The sequence below is a fragment of the Tachypleus tridentatus genome, chromosome 2 (genome assembly GCF_004210375.1).
Source record: "Tachypleus tridentatus isolate NWPU-2018 chromosome 2, ASM421037v1, whole genome shotgun sequence".
Lineage (NCBI taxonomy): Eukaryota > Metazoa > Arthropoda > Merostomata > Xiphosura > Limulidae > Tachypleus > Tachypleus tridentatus.
Window position 1 is genome coordinate 69,768,307 of NC_134826.1, and position 22,517 is coordinate 69,790,823.

Consider the following 22,517-nt stretch of genomic DNA (forward strand, 5'->3'; position numbering starts at 1 on the left):
AAAATAAACAAACAAAAAACAAACTTTCACATCTACTGCCATCTGTGGACTTTTAAGGAAACCATTATCTTTATTAACTCAAATATATGATGTCATGAAAGGAAAATGTTTATTAACCTCTGAAGTGACAAAACATTATCAAACAAACCACTGTGTTTCTTTTTTGAACTATATATTATCCACGTATTTGTACATAAAATTAGTTAACATCTTGTTCTGTTAACTACTTGGTGTTCCTAATTTATATTTAAAAACATGAATTACTTAAGAAACTACTTTGAATGTAAAAGTAACCCTGACTTCTCTGTGATGTTATTATCATTGTGAAACTTGGAACGATGACTCTTTCAAATTAAAGTAGATGTAATTAAGTAATATCAATAGTTGGATGCATAAAATGAATCAATTAGAAATCATTTATAAGTATTTGTTTGTTTTTGAATTTCGCACAAAGCTACTCGAGAGCTATCTGTGCTAGCCGTTCCTAATTTAGCAGTGTAAGACTAGAGGGAAGGCAGCTAATCATCACCACCCGCCGCCAACTCTTGAGCTATTCTTTTACCAACGAATAGTGAGATTGACCGTAACATTATAACGCCCTCACGGCTGGGAGGGCGAGCATGTTTGGCGCGACGGGGATGCGAACTCGCGACCCTCAGATTACGAGTCGTACGCCTTAACACGCTCGGCCATGCCAGGCCCTTTATAAGTAATTAAGATATATATTAGTTAATATAATATAAATACTAATTAATATATCTATATCAATTGATATAGTATAATTTTGTAATTGAAGAAATTAAATGTAACAAAACCAATGTAGAGAAGGTGGTTTTGGCAATAAAGCTAGAAGAAAAACTCAACTGTTCTCCAGATAATTATTTGAGTTAATGTTTCGCCAATATGCCTAAACCCATTCAATACTATAAATTATGAAAAACAAAGAAGACGGTGTTAAAATCAATTTAGAAAAAAAAATTTAGATTCACGGAAAAAAACACACGAGAGATTAGGCTACGTTCTTTATAATATCTCACATTACTTTAATAGTCGTATAAAATTAAATCAAACAATTAAAACATCTGAACTATAAAACGACAACAGCAACAAAAGGGGTTCAAAATGGATTTAACTACACAACACAAATAGCAAAATAATCTTCGACTTCCTTCATATTATCTATACAAATATAACGGTACTGTCTGTTGTGTGTCCATGTAACTACCTTGCAGAGTGTGGATATATCTTCATTAAAACTGCTATAGACGTTCATTAGGTCTATGCGGGGGTACATACAAATTTTACATTTTTTGTTTTTTTTAATGGGTGTTTTTACCATTATTTCGACCTCTGTTGATGGATCTTCATCAACTTTGACATGAAGATTTGTTGGATCCATGGAGGAAATACATGCAAATTCACAGTTTCACATTTTGTGTTTTGCAGTTATTAAATGTTTTAAAATTACACGTAAAGAAAGCAATTTTTCATGTCCGAAGATAACATTTCATTAATCATTAATTTACATAACTTCCGTTCAGGGAACACGTACTCCAGCTAGTACATAATATAGTACTAGAATGTGTTAAAATTCGACGCAGTATATAGAGTTGTGGTATTTCAAGCCACGGTGTGAAACTAAACCTATCAAATTCATGTGCCCCCCAGTAACGCATCGGAATATCTGCGGACTCACACTACTATAAACTGGGTTTCAATACCTGTGGTAGGCAGGGCACAGCTAGCCCATTGTGCATCTTTGTGCTTAATCCTAGAAACAAACAAACAAATTCATGTTGAAAAAGATGTTCATAAAATTGCCTTGTAAACAACATTTGTAGTCAAAAGACCGTGGCCTGGATAGAGCTGACCACGACAGAAAAAAAAAAAAAAGGCTTACCTTTTGGCTATATTACGTGTAAGAAATTAAGTATTAACATTATATTATTAGCTACATTTACATGAGAAGGTTAGGCCTGCGCTAGAGCTCTGGCGAGCTGTGTTCAAATTTTTGTGATAAATCAAATACGGACCTAAATTTTAGCTGTGGGCGATAATCCATCCCTTATTGTGTAGATGGCAGGGTGCTGATTGAATGGCTGTCTTCTTTCTGGTCAGTAGTTCAAAATTAGGGACAGCTGCAAATAGTCTTAATAGCTTAGTCACGAATAGAAACCGCTACGGTTATAAGATAATCTACTTCTAGGTTAGTTACTGGTTTAATATGGAGCTCCTATCCGTAGAGTTAAATTTAAAACGATTAAGATCTAAACATGATTACTTGATCAGCGAGACAATACTAAACCTAACTTCAGTGTTACCTGCTTTACTGAAAAGATAATCTTGCTGCCTATGGTTCTATAATGGTAATATAAATAATGTATCACTTTAAAACGAGGTTAAACCGTGATTTAAGCATTTGTATGAGGTAATGACTCACAAAGTTTTTCTTCTGTATTTTTTGTTTAATATGTATTTAAAATTCACACTGATCACTGAAGAAACGTTGAATACAAAGCTTTTGGTGAAAAATAAATTTAATTGTGTGTATATGTATTTTTTGACCTGATACTCCATTACACACAGAAACAATACAAAAAGATATTGTCTCTTTATGCAATTTTCCCATATATTTAAAAAAACTCTTTCAGAGGGCGTACCTTTCAAAATAAATTGTTAGTAAACATATGGATTAGGTGTGATCAATTTAGCGTTGTATTTATAACAGTTTTTTTTAATTGAAATAGGTTTCATAAAATTCAGTGCCAACTGAGAACAACTGTTTTTTAGTTTAGCACGTACGACATTTATCTTTTTGTCAAGCGGGTAATATTCTTCTAAAACCAAATATTCATACCTATAAGGTGGGTTTCTTTGTTTGGTTTGTTATGCACAAAATTACACAGTAGGTTACCTGTGTTTTGACCACTACGAGCTTCGAAACCCGGTTCTTAGTGTTATAAGCTTTCAGATTTATCACTGGGGTGCTATAAAGCAGGAGTAAAGTCCATGTTTGCTCTTCACGCCTATACTTTCTTACCCTTTTCAACAAACCTACCATGCAAACTAAGCCCCACTAAACCCCCCAAATATTATCATAAAGGGTCAGTTTTTCGGATCTGACCTCATGACACTCCACGTTGATTCCATTTTCTATTTGTGCATCTGCCTTTCTGACCTATAGTTTCTGACCAATCTAAAAAAAACTAAACATCTAGGGGAGAGACACGAAGATGGGGCTCAAACCTCACTTCCTCTGGACCTCCTATATGCTAGTTTGATAACATCTGCCATAGTTCGAAAGCGCCTTTAAAACACACCGTGTTAATAGTGAAATAAACAACTGACATTCACATCTGATTCTTCAGTGCTGGCCCGGCATGGCCAAGCGTGTTAAGGCGTGCGACTCGTAATCTGAGGGTCGCGGATTCGCATCCCGGTCGCGCCAAACATGCTCGCCCTTTCAGCCGTGGTGGCGTTATAATGTGACGGTCAATCCCACTATTCGTTGGTAAAAGAGTAGCCCAAGAGGTGGTGGTGGTGGGTGGTGATGACTAGCTGCCTTCCCTCTAGTCTTACACTGCTAAATTAGGGACGGCTAGCACAGATAGCCCTCGAATAGCTTTGTGCGAAATTCAAAAACAAATAAACAAACAAACAATCTTCAGTGCTAATCTTCAGGTCTGTAATTCTTCCTCGTGCGTCTAACGGGTATGTAACTTAGAAATTAATTAAATTTGCATAGTTTCCATTTTGTGTATTAAACCATTCCACACGTTCGTTAGAAGTCCCGGCCGAAACGTTGAGGCATTTTAAACCAGCAGTGACTTAAAAAGTATATCACTTGCGAAAGACAAAATGTAAAATCGAAACGCTAGATTTACACGTCTCAAAATTTGAATCCGAAATATACAATTTAAGGGAAATGTAGAAAAGATTCTATCGGTAGCTTATGTGATTTTATCACATATTTTGGACTTGTATCTAAACCACGTGATTTATTCTATAACTTCTCGCACTTTCAAAACCAAAAATAGTAATAAAAAACATAAATGACGAAATATAACAAATTTAAATACTTATTGGAGAATACGAGTATGAGTAGAGAATGCATCATAAAAATACTTGGATTTCACGAAAGTTTTTATCTTTTTTGAGCAATATCATAGAGAGTTGACTCTTTTTCCGAAACAACCTTAACCAATTTTTTACATGTCATTATTGTCCCTCGCTGGGACAGTGGTAAGTCTACGAACGTATTACGCTAAAATCAGAAGGTCGGTTCTCCTCGGTGGACACAGCAGATAACCAGATGTGTCTGTTATAATAAAATACACACACGTCATTATTTCTTAAAATACTATTATTGCTAATATCTTATGAAGAAGTTCAAGAAATGTATATAAACCTTAATGATAATGCCCAACATTTTAATACCAGAAATAAACGACCTTATAACACCAAACTGTTGGTTTTCGGTAATTAAACATTCAACTTTTCGCTTTACACCTTTCTCTTGAGGAGCGTTTCACTAAAACACAATCCGTAACTGCCAGTACAAAGTTTAAGAGAAAAAAAAAGGAAATTGTAAAACGAAACGTTGAGTGTCCAGTTAATGAAAAAAACAATAATTTAGTATTATAAGGTCGTTTATTTATTGCATTAAAATGTGTTCTGTACACTAGTATGTACTACTGAAATGAAATAATGATGTCCAAAAATTAAGATTTTGAATACTGTCAAATAAATTTGTAAATCTTGTTTAATGATGTGAGACAACAATCCATTACTTTTCTATTAATACTGGCTGTGTTTTCAGACACATGGGCGTAAGTACTGTGTGTTCTCTGTTATCATTCTATGATATCAAATAATACGTAGCGTGTTAAGACACAGTTGTCAGACGCATGGTCAGATTGAGGTGATCCAGCTGTCATACTCTTTGAAACATTGAAAAGACAACAAATACAAAGACAGTCTCATAGAAGCAATAACATTTTGTTTTAGTACAAAGCTTTGCAATAGTCTATCTACGATGTGTTAGCCACGGAGATTAAATCTAATCTGAGATTTCTCACCACTACAAGCTCTAACATGTCAAAAGCAAGTTACCGTTTTAACACTTTTCTTCTGTATCACAAAATTTTCTTCTAAACATTTTTGTTTTTTGCAATACAGTAGTGCAAACAAATGAAATTAGCGAAAATGGTTAAGATTTAGTGACTTCTGATTTTATCGTGTCAGATAAATCCACGATACATTTAACTGTACGTATGCACCATTAAGATGGGCAGTTTATTTGTTTAAAGTTAAGCAAAAAGCTACATAATGGGTTATCTGTGCTCTGCCAACCACGGGCATCGAAATTCGGTTTCTGGCGTTATAAGTCCGCAGATATATCGCTATGCCGCTGGTGGCTAAAATGGACAGAAATTCAGCGTTAGTAATATCAATATTTGGTTAATAATTTTAAAATTAAGCACATTTTTAAATTTAAAAGAAATGTTTAATATATATTCATTTGCTTATATTAGATACTAGTATAAAATTTATTATTTTATGTGAAATACGTCGAAAAGCGAAAAAGAAAGAAAATGCATAGAAAATGAGCAACAGATACGTAAGATTTTTATACACATTGCGAAATTCAAATATATCATCATTCGATCTTGCATCATAAAATATATACTATTACACAGCGAGGGCGTGAAACCAACGGACATTGTGATTGGTTGTTAAAGTTGCATTATGGGACGATCACGTGTTTGCCATTGTGCGAGTCTAGCTTGGGTCTAGGGTGTGTTGTTGCGGATGATGATGGAGTAACTTAAGCGAAAAAGAATAATTCATTTGTTAAGATTACTTTCACATTAGATATTGAGCAATAGATGATTACATTTGCAGTTACATTTTGTAGAATGGAAGAGTTCATATTATGTTACTTATTACATAATCTCGGCTTTTGTTAGCACGGGTAGTCGCTTTGTTCAACTAATGGCGGTAGTAGGACCAAGGACTAGTCGGCACATGATGGCTTTCTCGGGGCCAGCCGCTGCCGCTTCGCAACAAGCGATCTTAGCAGGAACACAATCGTATTACTCGTCTGTTACCCCTCAGGACATTCAACCAGATAGACCTATTGGTTATGGAGCCTTTGGTGTTGTTTGGTAAGATAAATAATATAGATTGTGATGAATAATATTTTATTGACTTTAAAGAAATAGGAAGGTTTATAAGTTATAAGGTTAGTTTTAGACTCTCGTAGCCTATTTGCTAATATTAATAATATATAAGCTAAAACTACGAACAAAATACTTTCGAACGGTAGACCCGGACGGCAGGAATGAAAAGTTTATTTGGTAAATTGATTTGTTAGCATTATTTAGTTAATTAAACTTTTTATTGTATTTTAAGCTGGACAATCAACTTAAGGTCATAATATATTGATCAGTATTGAACAGCTGTTATAAAATGGTATCTACTGAAAGTGTTATTTTTTTTGTTAATATGTTAACCGTTCTTAGGATTATCTTGTATACGTCCAATTCTTTCGAGATGAAAGACAAAAAATTACTACAAGTTTCGAAGAAAAAGTACAAAGAAAGTATTATTATTATGTGTATCACGTAATTTTTGGTGTTATTAATATTTTTTGTATCAGTTTTAGATGTGAACTGACAATTTGCAATGCAGAGTATTTGTGGGCCTAACGTGTTAAACATAACACATTTGTTTCATTGTTTTGTTTCTCTGAATACTTTTTGCAATTTGCCTTAATAGTAACGTGTCTTTCACCATCGAATATGGGAACAATGGTATGGCTTCAGATTTATACTGTTAGAAACCGGATTTCGATACCCGTGGTAGCCAGAGAACTAAAGTATTTGTTATTTGTAGTGCTAAGCTATACTATAATCTGTCTGCCCTCTGTTCATCACGGATAATCGATCCCCAGATTGTAGCATTGTAAGTTGACTCACAAGAAAAAAGTTGAAGTATATTCTACACAGTTTTTCTCAGTTAAATTTCTCTAGAATCGCTTCTTTGCATACAAATGTTTAATTATTGGTGGACGGATAAAATGAAAACATTGACACAAAGATGATAATAAATTAGTTTTTATTTATTTATGGTACGTATTTTAAGATAGCTGTTTAATCAATTTAAAGCTGCTTATGACCAAACAAGAAATGAGATTCGTGTTAACGCATTAATAAAAGAAGTGAAAGTTTAGTTTATGGTACATTAACTTCCGCTCAGGAAACTATTGGCTCGGCATGGCTAAGTGGTTCGAAACCCCGTCAACCAAACATACTCGCCCTTTCAGCCGTGGGGGCGATATAAAGTGAGGGTCAGTCCCACTATTCGTTCGTAACAGAGTAGCCCAAGAGTTGGCGGTGGGTGGTGATGACTAGGCGTCTTCCCTCTGGTCTTACACTTAAGCGCAGGTAGCTCTCGTGTAGCTTTGCTCAAATTCAAACCAAACTAGGAAACTATTGTATATTTTTGCTGTTGTGTTTGTGTTTATATTTAAAACACAAATTCTGGTGTAACATACTGTATCAGCTTCTAACAGTAAAAGGTGCAGTCTGCTACTTTTATATTACTGTAAAAATATTGCTTGGTTGTCCTTTTAAAGTTGTTTGTTTACCCTGTACATGCAATATTATGTTATAAGGATTGTAATTTTGATGGGTGACTAGAATGACGTGGTGTTGACGTGCCGCGTTATGGATTTCAGGTTCCATGGTTCGCGTCCCGTTACTTCCGAAACGTCGTAAAGAAAGTTAGTGATAGCTAACTGGTGTAGTTTGTGCGAGATTCAACAGAGAGAAGCAACTTGAGCTTTTATTTCGAGGCTGTTGAGATGTATTACGTCAAACCTGAAAAAACTGAAACAGATGTTATTAGAATGTTAAACTAGTAAAACTGTTATAGAATCAAGTCCAAAATTTAAGGTAATTAGTAGTGGTATTCAATATATTACGTAAAAGTGTTCAAGGAAGGAAAATAAATAAAAGAACAACAAACAGAATTGTATGAATATCTGTGTACTAAAGACATAAAAACTTTGAATACAAACGATTTTCTTTGAATAAAAACTAGTTTAAAATCGGTTGTCCACATTTATTTTAAATATATCAAAGAAGGGTCCTCGCTTGTACAGCGGTAAGTCTACGAATTTACAACTCTAAAATCAGGGCTCGATTCCCATCGGTTGACTCAGCAATTAGTGGGCCCGGCATGGCCAAGCATGTTAAGGCGTGCGACTCGTAATCTGAGGGTCGCGGGTTCGCATCCCGGTCGCGCCAAACATGCTCGCCCTTTCAGCCATGGGGGCGTTATAATGTGACGGTCAATCCCACTATCCGTTGGTAAAAGAGTTGGCGGTGGGTGGTGATGACTAGCTGCCTTCCCTCTAGTCTTACACTGCTAAATTAGGGACGGCTAGCACAGATAGCCCACGAGTAGCTTTGTGCGAAATTCAAAAACAAACAAAACAAACAGCAATTAGTCCAGTGTGGTTTTGCTGTAAGAAAACACACACAGCGCCTATAGTCTATTGTACAGCTTTAGATTTAACAGCAAAACAAACAGACAGACACTGAGAAACCCAAATACACTATCATGATTGTACGCCATGTATGTATTATTACGCAGTAAGGCATGAAACCAAATAAAGCTGTTGTCTGTTAATATTGTATTTATTTTGCTTGGGTAAGATATTTAAAAAAGTATAACAGAAGATCCGTACATAAACTCGCAGTTCAGACGTTCGAATTTTTTTCCAAACGACTTGCGTCATAATTATTTACCAGAAATTTCTAAGTCATTGATATCCTGAAGATAAACAAAAATACTATTCAAATTCAGTAATGTAGAAGTTATTTTTTGGTTTAAAAATACTAATTTTACAATCTGATTTTTAACAAGAAAGAAGTATCGTAGATGATTTTACAGAATAAAGTGAGTAGAGGGCCTTGACCCGTCGTCTTGGAAACGGCTGTAGACGGGGCATTGGTCGAACTTTGTATCCTGTTTATGAGGTTCGTTTAAGTTTATTGTATGTTCTCGAGTGTTCTTAAAACAGATAACAATACAAAGTCAAGGACTTCAGCACAAAGGACCATTAGAAAAGTAGCAGCTCGAATAGATATATGTAGTATTTATGTTTCGTTTGATAGAGAAGTGTTCAGAGAGACAGATAGTGTTGACAAAACGTAAACTTGATGCCTAACTAACCGCATTGGTCACATTTTTATATAGCATGTAGTTTAAATGTCAAGTTGAAATATTTAAACGTTATTGTTAAGAACTGTTCAGTTTACAAGAATTATGTAATACATGTGATAAAACATTACATTTAATTTGTGGTAACTTAGTGACACGTTGCGAGACAAATCAACAGGGACCAGTTTTAAATTTAGTCAAATGTGCAAGTTTTTCTTCTCTTTTCAAATTAGAGTGTAGGTTATTTTAACTAAAACCTATATATCTCAACACGATGCTATTCAAACACTTTAATAACCTAATGTCAAATAAATAAAGCTTCATGACACTGCCTCTATATCGTAAGGTTTAAGACAGAAAGTAAACTTTCTCCAAACTAGTAATACGCAGATAGACCACATGTAGCTTTGCACTAAATTCAGAACAAAATACTAATAATTAAAATAATGGTACAATTAATTTGCTTGACTTTCGCTACGTTGAGGTTTGCAGTGTAATTAAACAACACAACTTTAATTTTAAAATTTAGTGACCTTGCTTGGTGAATGTGGCTTTTCGTAACACTGTATTACAAAGTTTCTTACAAGTACATAGTATTTCGAGAAGATGGTGACCGGTGTTTTGTAGTATAACAAGTTTTTCAAAATATGATGTACCCGGCATGGCCAGGTGGTTAGGGCGCTTGATTCGTAATTCGAGGGGGTGCGGGTTCGAATTCCCGACACACCAAACATGCTTGCCATTTAAGCCGTGGGGGTGTTATAATGTTACGGTCAACTCTACTAATCGTTAGTAAAAGAGTAGCCCAAGAGTTGGTAGTGGGTGATGATGACTAGCTGTCTTCCTTGTTGTTTTATACTGTTAAATTAGGGACGGCTAGCGCAGATAGCTCTCGTGTAGCTTTGCGCGAAATACAAAACAAAATATGGTGATCAGTGTTTTGTAGAATAAAATGCTTATCAGAACATCCTGGCTAATGTCCTTTAGAAGAATGCCAAATTTAGAGAAATGTTTTGCAAAGTGACCGGTTTTATAGCCTGCCCTATCGTTTTTTACGTTATAGTAAACGATTTTTAACGTGTCAATTTGTCAGTATGACAGTTTTCTCATATTGTTATGACAGTTATTATCGAAGTCACATAATTACACACATTCATCTATATATATATATATATATTTTAAAATACTGTTTTAACTGCAAGCTGTAAGAGAACGATAATGTAATTCTTATCATGAAGGAACTGGGAGTGCCTTGTGTAGCTGGCCTGTGAATCCTAAGGTTCATGGTTCGTGGCACTTTATCACAAAAATCGCGCTCTGGGTCTTTGGGTGCCATATAACCTTGACTGCGAAATTCTACTATTCGGTCAGTTAAAAGTAGCCCAAAAGTGGACGGTGTATGTTGTTGACTGGTTGCCTTCCCTTTAGTCTATCAGTGCGAAAACTGTGGATGGCTATGCGCAATTAGCTCTTTTTGTAGCTTTGTTTGTACATTTTTGAAGCGTAGAGATATTATCCAACTCTGTTACATTTTTCCAATGTATAAGTTACAGCTCTACAATTCAAAAGGTATCGTGTATAACGTAACGTAATTTAGTAGAACGTAAGAGCTTTGCCGTCCTGTAACGCTTGTAGATTTCTAAGCCTTGTTTTCATTGAATTGTAACTGACACTTAGGAACTTTACACTATGTAACAATATTTTTACTTTTTCTTGTTCCTGGGCAGAAAGTGTTAAATCCCCAGTTCATTATGCCTCAAGTAAATGAAGAAGACCTATTTTTCTCTTCAAACTTTGGTTTTGTGACTTGGGAGCATATAACAAAAGCATGATGGGAGACTATATTTGGGTCTGATACGTGAAAGTGATTGGAAAGTGATTTACATTACAGTCGCAAATCTCGAAAAACTACTCACTTTTAAACATTTTTGTACAACTTTAGTATAAATACATGTAAATCTTGATTCATATGTTCTTTTATTCAGACCTTATGTAAATGAAAATGTGCAAATTTGCCCGTTTTTACATAGAAAATAGGATAATTTCTAAATTTCATTATCCAGGTCACAAAAGCAAAGTTTGAAGGGAATAATGGCCATTTTCTGTACTTTTACAATATAAGCAATTAAGAAATAACACATACTATCCAGGAACAAAATTTGTGTTGCATAGTGGTATTAGTTATCTTTTAATCAGAGACCTGTAATTGTGATATGGAGTTTTTCTGTAATTGAATATATTGTTTTTGTCTTTCCTAGGATATATTTTATTGTTATTTCCATTAACAACGTTAATCGTACTATCTAACATGTCACTTAGCTAATTGTTTGTTATTGTTTTATTATGATATTATTTTTCTTTATTAGCTAATTATATGTATGTAGGGTTAAACTAATTTTTTTTTTATTTTAAGGTGATCGAACATTGGTAGGTATTATTGGGATTACGGCCGAAAATGTCGTAAACAGCCAGAATATTCAACTGATGAAATTGCTTTATTATCTTTATAAGTATAAACTTGAGAAACGTGTATTTAATTGGCTATACTGTTTTTCTGGTTGACTTGTAGTTTCACTATATGTACATAACTTGTTTTGATTACAAAACTGTGGTTAACAGTTGTTATTTTACATTTAACCGACAAGAAAATAATAGTTTCACCATCAATGAATCGCAGAGAATTATACAAAATAAAAGTACACAGGAAATTATTACGTCAATAGTTTGGCTTCATACAATGTCTAAAATCATTTAACTTTTACTGTCATTGTTCGAATTTGCAAAAAAAAAAAAAAAAAAGTTTTGTGGTGGCAAATATATGAAAATGTCGCGATATTCCTTTTGTTTTATTTCACGTGAGTAATGGTAAATCAACTCCAAACTTCGAACGTATATTATTTATGAAACTTAACTTAATATTAAAAGTATTATCCGACTATCTATTTTTGGTTTGTGATTACTTATGCATTCAGTTAACTGAATTAGTTACCTTGTAGAAAATTGATAGACCCTGACGAAGATATTTAAAAAAACGCAAGTTATGATATTGTGTTACTAAAGTTTATCTGTTAGGTAATTCTTAGCCTAATCAATAACTAAATTACCGATATTATGAACCTTAGTCTATCCCATTTAGGCCTAAATCAAAACTTATAAACTAAAAAGAAATAGTATAAAAGTCTGATTTACGAAATAGGCCTATAGAGAATCGAATTCAGCTTATCGTAATGGTATGATAAACTAATTCAGTTAGGCCCAAAGATTTAGTAATTGTTAGCCTAATCAGCTTAATACTGGCTTGCCGTCATGGTGAAACTTGATCGCGTGTTCGTAAATTACAGATTCTTAGCATAAAGTATAAAACATTTTAATTTTAATACAACTGTTTTATGAAATTTACTAGAATCGCGTGTTTTGATATTATTCTATTAGGGCTAATTTTTGAATCAGCACAAACAATAGTTACTGTATAATTTACATCAGCGGTGTAAGTTTAATATTAGACAGTGTGCCACTGTTTTTTTAGTCAATTAGAGCTTATATTGTGACGGTCATTCCTCATTATTCATTAGTAAAAAATAATAATCCCGGCGGGTGATGTTGAGTTGTTGTCTTCCCTCTAGTCCAGTGTTTAACAAATATAACTTTAAACCTTCAAAACTTTTCGTCCGTCCATCTACTCCTCCCCCCTCCGAATAATAATAAAAAAGACCACCCACTAAGGGGTAGTTCCTCCCATTTTGGGAAACACTGCACTCGTCTATAATGTTAGGGACGGCTCGCGCAGATGGCCCTCTATTAACTTTGTGGAAAACTCAACCAAAATGTTATGCCTCATCCTAATGGTTCATCATATTAAATTTGTTATTTAAATCAACAAAAATGCCGAGAAGGAAATTAGTGATTTGTCATACATAACTTTTCAAAATCAAATGGACAGTACAAAATGATTTTCAAGTTACAAATTTTCTAACCCTCATGGGTTTAATATGCTTCTGTCTAAAATACGTTCGTTCATTCACTGTTCACAAAGGTAATTTATAATGCAGTTTAAACTTGAAAGTTTTTTTGACGTCGTTTATTAAGGGTTAAGACAACGATTAGAAACTGAAACGGAAATCCGGTTGCCGGTAGTAGTGTCTGTTGTGTTCCTGTGAGAATGAATTGTGAAGCAAATTTCTCTTGTTTCTTTAACGAAACAAAATTTGAAACGTTGACACTTTTATTCTAATACTATGTGAGAAACTCTAAATTAATGACAGTTGATAACTTATATAAATTCTAATATTGCAACTTTAACAGGGTAATGTCAGTGTACTATTTAAACAGTGAAAACTTTTTAAAAACGTGCATACAAATAATTACATACATACTTCTTGTTTAAGGTTTGCTCATTAAGGTTTTGTAGTAAACCAATGTTGATTACGGTAAGCATTGTTAATGTTCCAGAGTAAAAAATTATTTAATTAATCCAAGTAACTTGTGACGTGTAATGGAACTTTTACCTAAACTGGAAGTGGACAAAGTACTGGAACATTAACAAGTAATCTCACGTTATTCCACATTCTTTTCTGAGTTTACGACGCTTTTGTAATTTAGTACGCACCATCAGATTAAACGTTACATTTTGGTTTCTACGATACACAGTTAGTAATAGGAACACGTGTAACAGACAGGGTCTTCATTCACTTACTTTATGTAACAGAAATGCGTTTTTCTTTATTATACTCTATTATTAATACTATTACGTTAGACCATACACTATGAAGTTTATCGGACGAGTTGCGAATGTACATTTTTCAAACTGTAACGAATAGTGGGATAAAGTAAATGTCATCGTAATAGGAATGTCATAATTTAATATTCTTACGGATATTAATGACTCGATCGTATTGCATCGCTGTAACAGCACGTGCAAGTCTATAGTGAGATCGGGGATATTTCACTAGGAAATCCTGCACACCAGGGGGCTAATGAGTTGTTGTTTTTTTTAATTTCGCACAAAGCTACTCGAGGGCTATCTGTACTACGCGTCCCTAATTTAGCAGTGTAAGACTAGAGGGAAGACAGCTAGTCAACACCACCCACCGCCAACTCTTGGGCTACTCTTTTACCAACGAATAGTGGGATTGACCGTAACATTATAACGCCCCTACTGCTGAAAGGGCGAGCGTGTTTGGTGCGACTGGGATTCGAACTTGTGACCCTCAGATTACGAGTCGAACGCCTTAACCCACCTGGCCATGCCGGGCCGGGGCTAATGAGAGCGGCAAAAATGTGTATGGACATCAGTAAAGAAAGTGTATTCAAACGTTAACTGCATGTTCAATTACTTATGCGTCTATAAGGGGACGTTCCATAAAACGTTTTCAGACGGGTTGGGTGTGCATACCGGTGCCCATGAGAGCTATTGGCTGTCCTAAGAACGAGTCATCTAGTTCGAGTAAAAAAAACTACTTATACCCAGTGTTATATGGGGATGTTGTTCTACGTAGTATAACTTAGGCTTGGTGTAGCATTTTACAAAAGGATGATATGTTTTTAGAGTGCTATTTTGATTTGTGGGTATTGTATCGAAACTGGTTTTTCGTTGTTGAATTTCCTTGCAAAACTACTCGAGGGCTATCACCAAGAGGCTTCTTTAGTTTTGAAGTGAGAAACTAGAGGACGGGTAAATAGTTAACAACACTCACCGTCAACTTCTAAGCTTTTCTTGTTTGGACTGAATAGTGGGATTTGACGTGACCGTCACACTTATAACACACCCATGGCTGCAAAATGCGAAGCGCAGCAACAGAATGCGAACTGCGGACCGTAGGATTTGCAGCCCGACACGCTAACTTCTGTACTTCAGTGATATTAAGGCTGATATTTGGTTATAAGAACACAGTTATAAACTGAAAAAAAAAGTTTTTTTTTTTTTTTTGGAATTGCAGTCACAGTCAATGATAGTTTGGTTTTCGCATGCTTTATAAAAATGTTTACTGGATGCACCAAATCAAACTCGGTGAGTGATATAATACATCTAACCATATACACACGACGTTCAGGGATTGTGTTTACGAATTATTTAATGCGCTTCTAAAATATGTAATATACAATTATTCCCATAAATATATATCTTTTTTTCTTTGACTAACTTATTTCAGAGTTGTATGGCTTGAATTTTATGGCCACTCCTGTAAATGAGCTAAGACGTATTTCAAGTGTTTTTTTTATTTGTATTTAAGACACATACATAAAAATTAAATAAAATTTGCCATTCTCTGGACACGATGGTTTTAGCTACAAGTTTTTCCTGGTGATGAGGAAAAAACAGTGACGTAACAAGCGAGAGCCTACGTCATCTCTGCCCTAGTGACCTATTTTCTTGAGAAAGATATTGGCAGGTTTTTAGTGTTCTGATTTTTTATTGTTTTTTTTTGGCGAAACAGACCTCCTCATAATATTTTGAACATGCAGTGGAGATCTTTTAAGTTTCATAGTGAGAGAACGTGTGATAGGTGACGCATGGTACTTTCAGTATCGTTATCGTCTTATTATGATATATAGAATCACTCGGTTACAGCAATATCGAGCACCATATGCTATTATTAAAACATTGGGACATAGGACGCTATTGTCTTCTTATAACATACCATCAGAGTAAGTGGGACGTATGATCCTAACGTCTTGTTTTAACCACCAGACAAAACCAAAGAGTGACAGGAATGTATGTAATTTGAAGGAAGAGACAGCAATAAAAATTATTGGTTCTTCTCAACATGGTGAGTCCTAATATTTGGCGAAAGGCGTCGCCAGCAGTGGATATAGCAGATATAGTGTAGTTGAGACATCATAAGATATTCTCCTTTGGGTTCCAAGATATTCCTTATTCCGACAGCCACTCAAATCTGCCATGAAAAGCTACCAAGTTTCCTGCCAGTTCAACATAATGATAGATGTCACTGTGTGCTTGTATTTATTGCTCTGTTGGTCTTTGAACCCCAACCTAGATACATATCGTCAAGTTACAGATCCTGGTTTGTTAGTGGAGAAATTACAGTGAAACGCAAAATAAAAACAGGTTATTAGGAGATGTGGTGAACAGTATTCCACGGGAGAACATATGACATTTTTTATTTAGTTTAAAAGTGTCTAATCTTATTGTATTTTCTCAGACATGTTTAATTTCATTAGTAGCGTGCAGTTTCTTACCTTTTCAATTTTTATTTCCCCTCCGGTAGCATAGCGGTATGTCTACGAACTTGCAACGCTAGAAAACGGGTTTTGATACCCGTTGTTGGCAGAGCACAGATAGCCTATTGTAGTTTTTTATAACAAGTTTAGTTGCGATATTACTAATGCAATGCTCTCTTTCTAAAAGAAAACCTTAATGGGTTTGTTAAGGATCACGTGTTGTAATCTTCCTTTGACATCACACTCTATACATGTATATATTTGTATATGTATGTTGTTGCCATTATAGAATCAGTTACTTTAATTTTTTAAATCAAATTATATGCTTGAGAACTTAGGGTTCATGGGTGTCTTCATATGAATGGCGTGCATATACACATTCATTTACATGCATGTACTTCACACTTCGCGGTGCACGAATGCCTTCATAGAGACAGCGTTAGTGTATTTCAATTACGTTTTATATTTTTATACGATATTTGAGAGCGTATTTTACCATTACAGTTACTGCTACTTCTACTGTTCGTGAATACTAGTTGGACTCTGTGTAGGTTTAATTTTAACTATCACTGAGGCCATCTAGAACTGTCTGTCGTTAAATCTACACTGCTGTCAGTTGTTAGTAAAATCATCGACGAGAATGCCCTTAGTTACAGTGACATGGTAACCATGTTCTGCCACTACGTCAACCCGAAAGTTTGATTTGTTTTGAATTTCGTGAAAAGCTACACGAGGGCTATCTGCGCTAGCCGTCCATAAGACTAGAGGAAAGGCAGCTAGTCATCACCACCCACCGTCGACTCTTGGGCTACTCTTTTACCAACGAATAATGGGATTGATTGTAACTTTAAAACGCCCCCACGGCTTAAAGGGCGAGCATGTTTGGTTTGACGGGGATTCGAACCCGCGACCCTCAGATTACGAGTCGAGTGTCTTAACCACCTGGCTATCCCTGACTAACCCGAAAGAAGCAAAGCTGGAGTGTGTGTTAGGTGGTTTGCCAATTTAACATAATTAGTATAAAATACTCGCACTCCTGTCGGGGTTCAAAGGCTCCAACGTATGCCTCAAGCTCCTCTGTTATTCCCAGTTCCTTCTATGGTTTCTTCAAGGTGGGGGTCCAAGCCCCAAAAAACAGACTGGTTATAATTACATTCCTTGGTAATTTAGCACGTGTGTTAAGTTTGGTCCAGTTAGCTTGTGAGTACGGTGGATAAGAACACAGTTTACAACATGGCACCCACGAGATTTATAGGGAGGGCACAGAAACATAAAATACATTCTCAGATTCGTGTTCACCGTGAATAATGTTACGGGTGCTCTTTAACCACTTTTGACGGTAGGGTGTGGACTACACCATAAATACAAGGACACCACCGGTTCACCCGAATTCGACTGCCAAGTTAGTCGTGCTGCTTTGAAAACGTGTTTGTTTTTTAATTTCGCGCAAAGCTACACGGGGGCTATCTGCGCTAGCCGTTCCTAATTTAGCAGTGCAAGACTAGAAAAAAGGCAGTTAGTCATCACCACCCACCGCCAACTCTTGGGCTACTCTTTTACCAACGAATAGTGGGATTGATTGAACTTTATAACGCCTCCACGGCTGAAAGGGCGAGAATGTTTGGTGTGACGGGGATTCAAACCCGCGACCCTCGGATTACGAGTCGGGTGCCTTAACCACCTACCTGGCCATGCCGGGCCAGATCCCGAACTCGCGGTAAAAAAAAATCGCACGCAGTGGAAACTAGTATAGGATAAAAGAAGATAGCAAGAATTCTATAGTTTGCTACCATGCTAGTCTGGAAGAACTCACTAACATAGGGACTTCTAACTAAGTATGGCATTTAAATGATAAAATAGAAACATGAAAATAATTTGAGATGTATTGGAAAGAAAATGTTGCTGTTTTATATTCTGATTGTTTGTTTTTGAAACAACAGAATACTAATACATTCTGGGGCCGGCCGTAGCTTTTGTGTGTCTAATATACTTAGGCTGCGAATGCATGGGAATACGTTTCTCAGCCAGTTGTTGAAAAACAAAACGCTTTCTGCGTTTTTGTATAATAGATATGGTATAAAAGTGAAGACCAGAAGGAGGTCAGCCTAACAGTTGGAGGTGGGTGTTATTGATTAGCTGCCCTCTCTCTGCATCCGGCATTGCCAGGTGGTTAGGGCGCTCAACTCGTAATCTGAGAGTCGTGGGTTCGAATCTACGTCACACGAAACAAGCTCGCCCTTTCAGCCATGAGGGGCGTTATAAGTTATAGTCAGTCCCACTGTTCGTTAGTAAAAGAGTAAGTAACCCAAGGGTTGGCGGTGATGAGAGGTATTAGCGAGCTATCTTCCGTCTAGTTTATCTCTACTAAATTAGGGACGGATAACATAGATTTTCTTCCCGTAACTTTGTGCGAAACATATACTCTTTCCTCATATTTGTTTTATCTTCTTACAATACACCAATTGATTAGCGGTAGTTCATAACATTGTTAAAATCAACAGTTTGTGAAGGTTTACCCTAAACGAACTGGTATTCATATAAAAGCATTCCAGTCGTTCATCGTATAAGACGCATTAAACCACATCTAATAAAACAGTCTATTTTCATCAACATAACAACTGCAGTTTGGGGCAATATCGAACTCTTCGCGTCCCACCAAGGACAGTTTTGGGAACGTGTGTGTTTTTCTTATAGCAAAGCCACACTGGGCTATCTGCTGAGTCCACCGAGGGGAATCGAACCCCTGATTTTAGCGTTGTAAACTCGTAGACTTCGGGAATGTCAAATGTAACAGGTCGTATTGTAATTCGTCAAGAAGATGGTCTAATACATTTATGTTTCATGTTGATACTCGAAACATATTTATAACAGAATTGAGTCATGTTTCCACTCAACATCAGGAGAAAAACCATGTACCGTATTATTTCTTCATTAATTAAATATATTTCGTCATCCTCTCAGAGTTTTGAGAAGAAGCAACCTGCATAACAGCCTTAAATATTAAAAAGTTCGTTTTCTGTATAGCGAAAAGTTGTGCATCTCAACACACGTGACTTATGATGTTTATGAAGAAACTGCTTTAACTCTCCGGTATCTACTACCATAACAACGTCCACTGCTTGTCATTAATCTGATCTTATAGGAATGTCAGTTATTTTTTTCGTATTTCTGTGAACATTATTTAACTAGATGTTTCCCTGTTATCAACAGTTTGTTTCCGGACGTACAGTGCTGAAAGCCGGGGTTCGATTCTCCGCGGAGGATTGAACATAGTTTTTTATTTGTTAAGTACAAAGCTACACAATAAGCTATCTGTGCTGTGCCCACCACGGGTATCGCAAACCCGGTTTTTTATGTTATAAACTTTCAGACTTGCCGCTGAGTCTCTTGGGGGGGCAACAGAATAGTTTACATCACAATAACCTACAGCCCAATTTTTATGAAACAGGTTTTATTTTCAAACTATTTCCAAGTGATTTGATCTTCGGTGGTTCAGCGGCAAGTCTCTGGATTTATAACAATAAAAATCGGTTTTAAATACCCGTGGTAGGCAGAGCACGATAACTTATTGTATAACTTTTCCAAGTGTGTTATTGTCGAGGTACTATACACTCCATCTTATTTGTATTTTTTATATTTTTGAATAACTTATGTTTCGAAAATCGCTGTGACGTTTGTTACTTCAATCTTCGTCTAGCTTCTAATTAACTAGTCTAATCCCGTGCGCGTGAAGCTTTGTTGATTATTATATTTTCAACTAATGACATGAATTAATTACAGTTTGCTTCACAACAGATGTTACTGTATAAATTGTGCTTTGAACTACATTGTTTAAAATATAATTCCAGCGTCAGAGTGCAAGGCCTAAATTTATTTCATGTCATCTGCTACTACCAATAATGCATCATGGTGGCAAGTATACAGGTTGACGACGTTAAAACGTCAGGTTTCGATACCCGTGGTAAACAGAGCTTAGAGAGCCCATTGTGTAGCTTCGTGTTTAACAAAAACAAAATGTTTTAGAAGGTATTAATATTTTTTGTTTGTTTGCTGTTAAGCACAAAGCTACAAAATAGGCTATATGTACTATGCCCATCACTGTTTTATTGTGTAATATGTGTCCTTTTGTTCCTTTTCGGTGTTATTAGAAGACAGTGTTACCATTTTCCCACCATTTCTTTTTCTTCAGGTCAGTGACCGATCCTCGAGACGGGAGACGGGTGGCCTTGAAGAAGATGCCGAATGTCTTCCAAAACCTAGTGTCCAGTAAACGGGTCTATAGAGAAATTAAAATGCTTTGTTTTTTCAAGCACGAAAACGTAAGTAGCAGATACAGTTTAAAATAATTTATATGAAGAACCGAACCATTCAACCTTTCAGTAAGTAAATCATAACCAGGTATTTCAAAATAATCTTTTATCTTAAGCCTAACCGAGTTTCAGTAGTTTTCATTATATCATAGCCCACTGTTTCCACTTCAGCCCATTTTGTTCCTATTAGTCCAAACTTTAGAATAATAGCAAATGAATTTATCTTTAAAACTTGTATTTAATATATTATCTAAATACTATCCAATTGGTTTGTTTATTCATAGTTTCCCAAGCTATGAAAATTTAGTTGAGACTGTCTTTAGCCCCTTAAGCTGCTTACACTAACCTTTACCTCTATCGACCAGGTACAGTTGCCATGGCTACACACATAATGAATCCCAAGGGGTATCCCAAGTTTTCTAATGGTTTATGTTATGTAAGTCACATTACTAAGTCATGTGAGTATCGCATCTCTTCAGTAAGATAACGTGCTTTTACAAAAGTTATGATTAAATTATGAGACTTCTCTAATACTGATTGCCATATTTCTGCAGATGTATATCGATGTTTAGTAATAATAAACGTAACAAAACAAACAAAAAATATCAAACATATTTTTTTCCTTCTTTGATCACAGTAGTGAATGCCAATAAAGCCCCAAGATTTATCCCAGATAACTTTTAATACTTAATGCACATTTATCAAGATGACAGCAATAGGCCTAAAGATATCACTTAAGCATTTTTTGAGCATTATTATAAAAAAGCATGAATATGACTAGGTGACTAGAATTTTTCTGCAAATACGTGAAACAATTCAAACAATATAAAAATACCAGTTAGACTAGAATAGTGAATTGGTTCTTGTTTCAAAAGAGTACTGCTTTAAAAGTGGGATAATTTAGAAAGAAAGTGGTTTGCCTTATTTATTAGTGAGGTGAAGCCTATTGCACGTTTTGATAAATAATGTGAAATTTGTAAAACTTTTAGTTGAAGAAATAAAGCACTTTTAGTTTTAGTGGTTTTGAGAATACATAGCAAGATTTGTAATATTCTAACAAAATTTTAAAAACAGAATATTTCACATAGGAAATAAACTGCTTTACAATTTCATGAATTTTATCTCTGAAGTGTTGTTATATTGTTAATACATTTGAATTTTTCTTACTTCTAATTAGAATTGTCTTCCTAAACACATATCATGAAATTAAAATGACACAAGCATGGCTTATGTATCATTCATATTTTTTTCTGCTTTGTGTTTTGCTCGTTGTGTGGTTCTATTTTGTAGTCCATTCTTTTAGTTTTATTTCCTCATTTTAATTTAATTTTTATACTCTAGAACAGTGGTTCCCAACCTTTTTTATGCCCGCACCCTTAAAAAATTTTAATATGTTCTTGCACACCTCACAGTAATTATTTATTTAAGAATAAAGGTGAAGGTGGCCAAAACAAATTTTTATAATTAGTTTTTAATGATATATAAAGAAAAAAGAAACATTTGGAAAATAAAAAATATTACAACAAACTAAAAGTTGCATAAACCCTACATGGTCTACAAAAAATAAATTTTCATCCATGCATGAAATGAAATTTCTTTGAATTTGAAATGTTCAAATGTTCATAAGCCAATTTAAATTTAATGACTTTTTTGTTCCTGTTTATTTCTTACGAGTTTTTCAAAGTGTGGCACTTTGTTGCTGATAGCAATCTGCAAGTCTGCCTGTGCATCCAAGTGATTTCTAGATTTTGTCTTGATTGACAAAAGGGCACTAAATCCAAACTCACATAAGTATGT

The 22,517-nt window shown here is 35.2% G+C and overlaps 1 pseudogene across 1 annotated transcript in view; it reads left to right on the forward strand.

Moving 5' to 3' along the window:
- The first annotated feature begins 5,767 nt into the window (after window positions 1–5,767).
- The window catches only part of LOC143244157 (serine/threonine-protein kinase NLK-like), a 42,255-nt pseudogene continuing 25,505 nt past the window's right edge, over window positions 5,768–22,517 (forward strand). Inside the window, exons 1-2 of the transcript XR_013024927.1 lie at window positions 5,768–6,167; window positions 20,600–20,729. The product of XR_013024927.1 is annotated as a serine/threonine-protein kinase NLK-like (transcript). The remainder of the gene's footprint in view (window positions 6,168–20,599; window positions 20,730–22,517) is intronic.